General features: G+C 42.2%; 1 long non-coding RNA gene across 1 annotated transcript in view; it reads right to left on the bottom strand.

Moving 5' to 3' along the window:
- Window positions 1-1,180: 1,180 nt before the first annotated feature.
- Window positions 1,181-6,000, bottom strand: part of LOC132649782 (uncharacterized) — a 32,608-nt gene continuing 27,788 nt past the window's right edge. The window contains exon 3 of the long non-coding RNA XR_009588300.1: window positions 1,181-1,238. This is a non-coding gene — a long non-coding RNA (uncharacterized LOC132649782). The remainder of the gene's footprint in view (window positions 1,239-6,000) is intronic.

The raw sequence follows: 6,000 nt of genomic DNA, 5'->3' as shown, positions 1-6,000 counted from the left end.
ATATATGTATATATATGACAGTATATACATATGTCTGTGTATATATATTGTCATATATAATTTTCATGTGGTCAAGTCTTTGCTTTCTTAGAACTTTATGGTTTTGTGTCAGCTTATAAAGTCATTTCCTACTTCACCATGATAAAAACTCATATTTCTGTTGACCTCTAGTGACTCACTGGTTCACCTAGAATTTATTACAGTGCAGTCTACAGACATGCCTTTTTTTCTTTCCAAATACTTGAAAAAAAAAAAGCTTTTACACATTGTCTTAGTTGCGTTCTTATTGCTGTAAAGAGAAACCATGAAGAAGGCACCTTATAAAAGAAAACGTTTATCAGAGACTTGCTTACAGTTCCAGCGGTCTAAGACCGTCCTGGCAGGAACGGTAGGCAGGCACACCACACGGGCACAGTGGCTGAAAGCTTACGCCTGATTCGCAAGTAGGAGGCAGTGAGAGCTGACTGGGAAGAGCGTGAGCTTTGAAACCTCACAACTTACCCTCCGATAACACACGCCTTTAGTAGGCCACAGGTTCTACTCTTTCCCAAATAGGTCCATCAACTGGGCATCAGGCATCCAAATATATGAGCCCATGGGGCCTAATCTCATTCAAATCACCACCCATATCTTCTCCAATCTGAGTTGCTGAATGAATTTTTAAAAATGGTATTAGCAATGAGTTAAGGGCTCGTATTACTATTACTCCAGGTCCAGACAAATAGAAGAGGCTGGTGTTTCATTTTTCAGAAATGATGCTGCCCTCCTTGTTGTGTTGCATCTTCCCTGGTGTGTGTGTGTGTGGGGGGGGGGAATATAAACAGTTTCACTGGACTAATTGATTCTCTGAAACAGGTGGGTATTTTCTCAATTACATACAAAGGTCTTACAACTTCTTCATGTGGTGTGTGTGTGTGTGTGTGTGTGTGTGTGTGTGTGTGTGTGTACTTTTCCAAATGAGTCTGGAGGTAAGAGAACAACTTGTGGGAATTGGTTTCTCCCCCACCATCTGGGTTCCAAGGGTCAAACTTGGGTTGTCAGGCTTGGTGGCAAGCACCTTTGCCTGCCAAGCGATCCCACAAGCTCCTTCAGTTTCTTTAAGGAGCAGCTATCTTTCAGTCTTCAATTCCAGAGCAGAGAGAATCTTTGCCAAATTTCCTCTGGAGGAACAGAAGAAGGGCTCCGTGCTTCATTTGCTTTGCTTGTTTGAGGGTTGGAGTGTGGGTCTTCTTCTTCTTCTGAGGGAGTAATAAGAAAGGAGCGCAAGTCATACAACAATGTTATGTTTAAAAACGGGCACATGTGGAATCCCTGAAAATATTCTAGGAACTTTTAAAGAGAGTTGCAAAGTCACAAATCTATCTTGTCTACCTGCTTCAAACACCATAGCCCTCTTCAAGATGCATACACCAAAATCCTAATTTGAATAGGTTCAAATGCAGAAGAAAATATTGAAGTTATTTTTGACAAGGATAAAGGGTTATTAAGACTAAAAATATAGTCAATAGTAATCTATAAGCAGAAGATAATTGAATGTCAATACCTATCTGTAGAAAAACAACCCTCTGGGAAATTCCCTTCTCTCCCCCAGTGCACAGAGAGTGGCCTGTTTACGGGCATCCCCGGAAACGGTCAGTAGACCTTGCATTTCAGTTCTAGAAAACAGGTAAACCACTCTACAAAAAGAAATATCATACTGAACAGTCCTTTCACTTAGTAAAAACATATATTGATATTCTTTAGTGTAACAATAGCAACATGAATTACTTATATGCTTGAAACAACGTTGTTGTGATTGACGTGGAGTTTTAGATTATAATGAAAATCCCCACCTTCTGATTGGTTGGGACAATGTCTATGTATCAACTCAGATTTTTATCTTTGAGAAGATATTACTGTATTCTTCATTATGTGAAAAATTAGAGCTCTTATATTATTTTGTTCACAGAGAAAAGTGGCCACCCTCAAAACATATTCATGCCTATGTACAATTTGACAGATTATACTACATCTTTTAGCAACAGCTGTGTGTGTGCCTCCCCGCTCCCGCCAGCCACATTCTCAGTCTTAGCTGGGCATAGCTGCATTTGCATTTTCTCAGAGTGGTTAATTTTCCCCCTAGTGTTGGGGATCAAATCCCGGGCTTCTACATATGCAATAGGCGAGTGGATTCCCAAAGCCAAGTATTTAGATTCTTAGCAAATTTCTTTTTGAAATGAAAACAGAAGAAAACTCTAAGAAGACCATTCAGCTTGTAATGGTGGCAGGGAGAAATGGGTTCGAGGAGTAACTGTATCCAAACAAGCAAAAGCAGCAAGAAGCAAGGAGCCATGTCTGAAGTCACCAAGCGACTGAGACATGGAGGTTGCCATGCTGAAGGAAGGGAGCTGTCTAGGCTTTCACTAAAAATCAGATTTGTTACCATTTAAAAATAGATTCCAGGTGAAAGAGCAAAGCTTGTATTCTAGACCTATCATCTAGTCTAAACATCCATGCTGGCAGATTAATGGTTTCCAAGGACAATGGGTCCCACCTGCTGGAGCTTATGAACAGATTACTTTATATGGCAAAAGGGATTTTGCAGATGTGATTGAGTTGAGAATCTCCAGGTGATTATATTGTTGTCTATTGTCTACAGTATTTGAGCAGTCCAATGCAATTTCAAGAATCCCTGGAAGAGGGAGGCAAGTGGTCCCAAGGGAAAAGAAGTGTAACAAGCATGTTAAGAGAGTCAGAGAGGGGTGAAGATGTTCATTTACAGGCTTTGAAAATGCAGGAAAGGGCTGTGGGCTAAGAATGCAGGTTGTCTCTAGAAGTCAAAACAAAACAAAATAAAACACCAGGAAGTGGATTTTTATCATGGAGCTTCAGAGAGAATGAAGCCTTAAAACACTACTTTGATTTTAGCCCAGTGAAGCTGACTCTGATAACGTGGTATTGGCCTAAGTCATTCCCTATGTAGTCATCCATCACAGCAGGAGACTAATCATCAGTCCAAACCAGCTGTGAATGGCTTAGCTCTACTCTCAGTTGCAAAGGAGATCTTCCCTGGGGCTCTCAGCTCTCCTTCTAGGGAACTTTGTGACGTGGAGCGAGGTATAGGCGTACGCACGGGGCTGTGACTGGGGTGAATGCAGATAAAAAGGAGCATCTCAGGCCACATCTATAGCGGAAAAGGCCAGAGAGGTGAGGGGCTGAGGGCCACTGTGGGATTCTAATTGCCTGTGAAGTATTAGTTTCAAGATGACTTGAAACCCCAATCTAACTTATTTAACATTTTCTTCCCCTAGCCAGTGAGGAGAAAAAAAAAAAAGGTAAACAGACTTTTCTTCACATACAGAGGTCTTTAGAATCATATGCCTGGGGATGGTTTTCTTCCGGGAAAGACAAGCACTATTATACCCATTTCCTGAATCTGTGTCCACTAGTTAAGAGTCTGAAAACAAAGCAGCTATTCCTGGAAGGCATTTAACATTCACTGAGGTCCAGTCCAACCACCTGGAGATCACAGGAAGCTCAGGCCTTGTTGGGAGCCGCTGTTCTAGCAGCTGCTTTGATATTTAAATCTCAGAGGAAAGACTGGTTTTTACCAGGCCTTCACTGGAGTCAGGGAAGAATTTCCAAGTCCATCTCCTTTTGTTTGTGACAGCAGGTGGGGGAGCTTGTCAAAATCACACCTCTTGTTTCACCTCCTTATAAATTTAACCCATTGTTCTGAGCTGTTTTTACTCTGGCTTAAAAGCACTCTGCAATAAAGCCAGGGGCTGGTCGAGTCTACTCTCCACTAGAGCCTCTCGGAAAGGTCCCATGTGTTGTGTGTTAGTTTATTAATTTTAATCCTCACTCCGAACTCAAGAACTGTACGACTCTGATGGCGGGCTCCAGCATGGCCACTAGGGAAGAATGGACGAGCTGTAGTTGGATAAGGTGATGGATGACTCCTCCACCCTGCCCTGTTTCTGGGTCAAACTGCTCATATTCCCACAGTGTTGGAATCAGGAGCACAATATGGCCCTGCTTCTGCGCTCAACCTCCCATTGCGGAGGTCATCCCTGCCTCTAGGTGGCCTGTTTGCTCCTTAGCTCCCCACAGTCCCAAAGTCTGTTCTGTTCTGGACTGGCTCTTTCTGAAACCCCCTAGTTGACCATGAAAAATTTAGTAGAACTTTCTAACAGTTAAAACTGGAACCCAGTAACAGGACAGGAGCCTACCGCAGAGGGCCTCTGAGAGACTCCACCTAGCAGTGTATCAAAGCAGCTGCTGAGACTCATGACCAAACCTTTGGCAGAGTGCAGGGAATCATATGAAAAGAGGGGGAGATAGTACATATATTTGGTTCTTTCCAGGGCTATATGTAACACCTACTCTCCAAAAAAAAAAAAAAGAATTGATTACCAGGGTCTTGTAAGAAGGGCATGTCAGCAAAATGGGAGATATTGTTTGAAAGGATATAAAATTTTGTGTAGACATGCATGAGCATGGAAAAGGTTCTGGATAATTGTAGTGGACCAAATATATCAGGGCTCAGGGGTCTTCTATGAGACTGTTTCTCCAATCAAGGACCATGTATGGATATAACTTAGAACCCCTGCTTGGATGTAGCCCATGGTAGTTCAGTATCCAAGTGGGTAGGTATCCTAGTAAGGGGAACAGGGACTATTTCTGACATGAACTCAATGGCTGGCTCTTCGACCTCCCCACCCCCCGTCCTGCCCCCTGAGGGAGGAGCAGCCTTGCTAGGCCACAGAGAAGGACATTGCAGCCAGTCCTGAAGAGACCTGATAAGCTAGGGTCAGATGGAAGGGGAGGAAGACCTCCCCTATCAGTGGACTTGGAAAGGGGCAGGGAGGAGATGAGGGAGGGAGGGTGTAATTGGGAGGGAATGAAGGAGGGGGCTATGACTGGGATACAAAGTAAATAACCTGTGGTTAATATAAAAAATTATAAAAATAAAAAGTGGAACCCATTGGTACATTACATGTGAACTTACTATACTCAGAATCTAAAAAGTCATTCATAAAATGTTTCAGACATAAAAAAATATACAAGAAACAGTATAATTAGCAGATGGCTAGAATCCAGAAGCAATTGTCCACTTCCTTCTGTGTGTGTTTGAAGAGTGAGAAAACTTTAGTTATAGATGTTATTTTCCCTAAGCATTTTCACATATGGCTCTGAAATATACACAGACTTGGCTCAAGTAGTCACAACACCATTATCATACCCAGTAAACAAACACTCCACCTACCATCCAACACTCATTTCATATGCAAATTTCTACCAGTGGGTGATCTTTTTCAAACCAGGCTCCCAAACACTTTTGGTTATGTCTGTTAAGTCTCCTCAGTCTCTCTGTGGATTTAACCTAGAACCTCTGCTCAGATGTAGCCCATAGCAGCTCAGTATCCAAGTGGGTACCCTAATAAGGGGAACAGGGACTGTTTCTGACATGAACTCAATGCCCCTCCCCCAAAGGGAGGAGCAGCCCTGCTAGGCCACAGAGGAGGACTTTGCAGCCAGTCCTGAAGTTACCTGATAAACCAGGGTCAGATGAAAAGAGGAGGAGGTCCTCCCCTATCAGTGGATTTGGAAAGGGTCAGGGAGGAGATGAGAGAGGGAGGGTGGGATTGGGAGGGAACGAGGGAGGGGATACAGCAGGGATACAAAGTTAACAAACTATAACTAATATTAAAAAAATAATAAAAAAATTTAAAAAATGGTTTTAAAATTGAGAGTTGTTATGTTTCATACAATATATTCTGATTATGGTTCCTGTTCCCCTATTTTTTCCAGTTTCTTCCCACCTTCTCTCTTATTCAGATCCCTTTCTGTCTCTTGTTAGAAAACAAACAGGTTTCTAGTGGCTAATAATAAAATAAAACATAATAAAATAAAACAAAAACAAATAAATTGGTGTAGGACAAAACAGACAGAAGGAAAGGAGCCCAATAATTAGGTATAAAGAGCACAAGAATTAGGTATAGACAGAAATCCACTTGT

This window comes from Meriones unguiculatus, chromosome 21 (assembly GCF_030254825.1).
Source record: "Meriones unguiculatus strain TT.TT164.6M chromosome 21, Bangor_MerUng_6.1, whole genome shotgun sequence".
NCBI classification, from domain to species: Eukaryota; Metazoa; Chordata; class Mammalia; order Rodentia; family Muridae; genus Meriones; species Meriones unguiculatus.
Note: the sequence above shows the minus strand (reverse complement) of the source record. Positions and strands in the feature narration are given on the sequence as shown.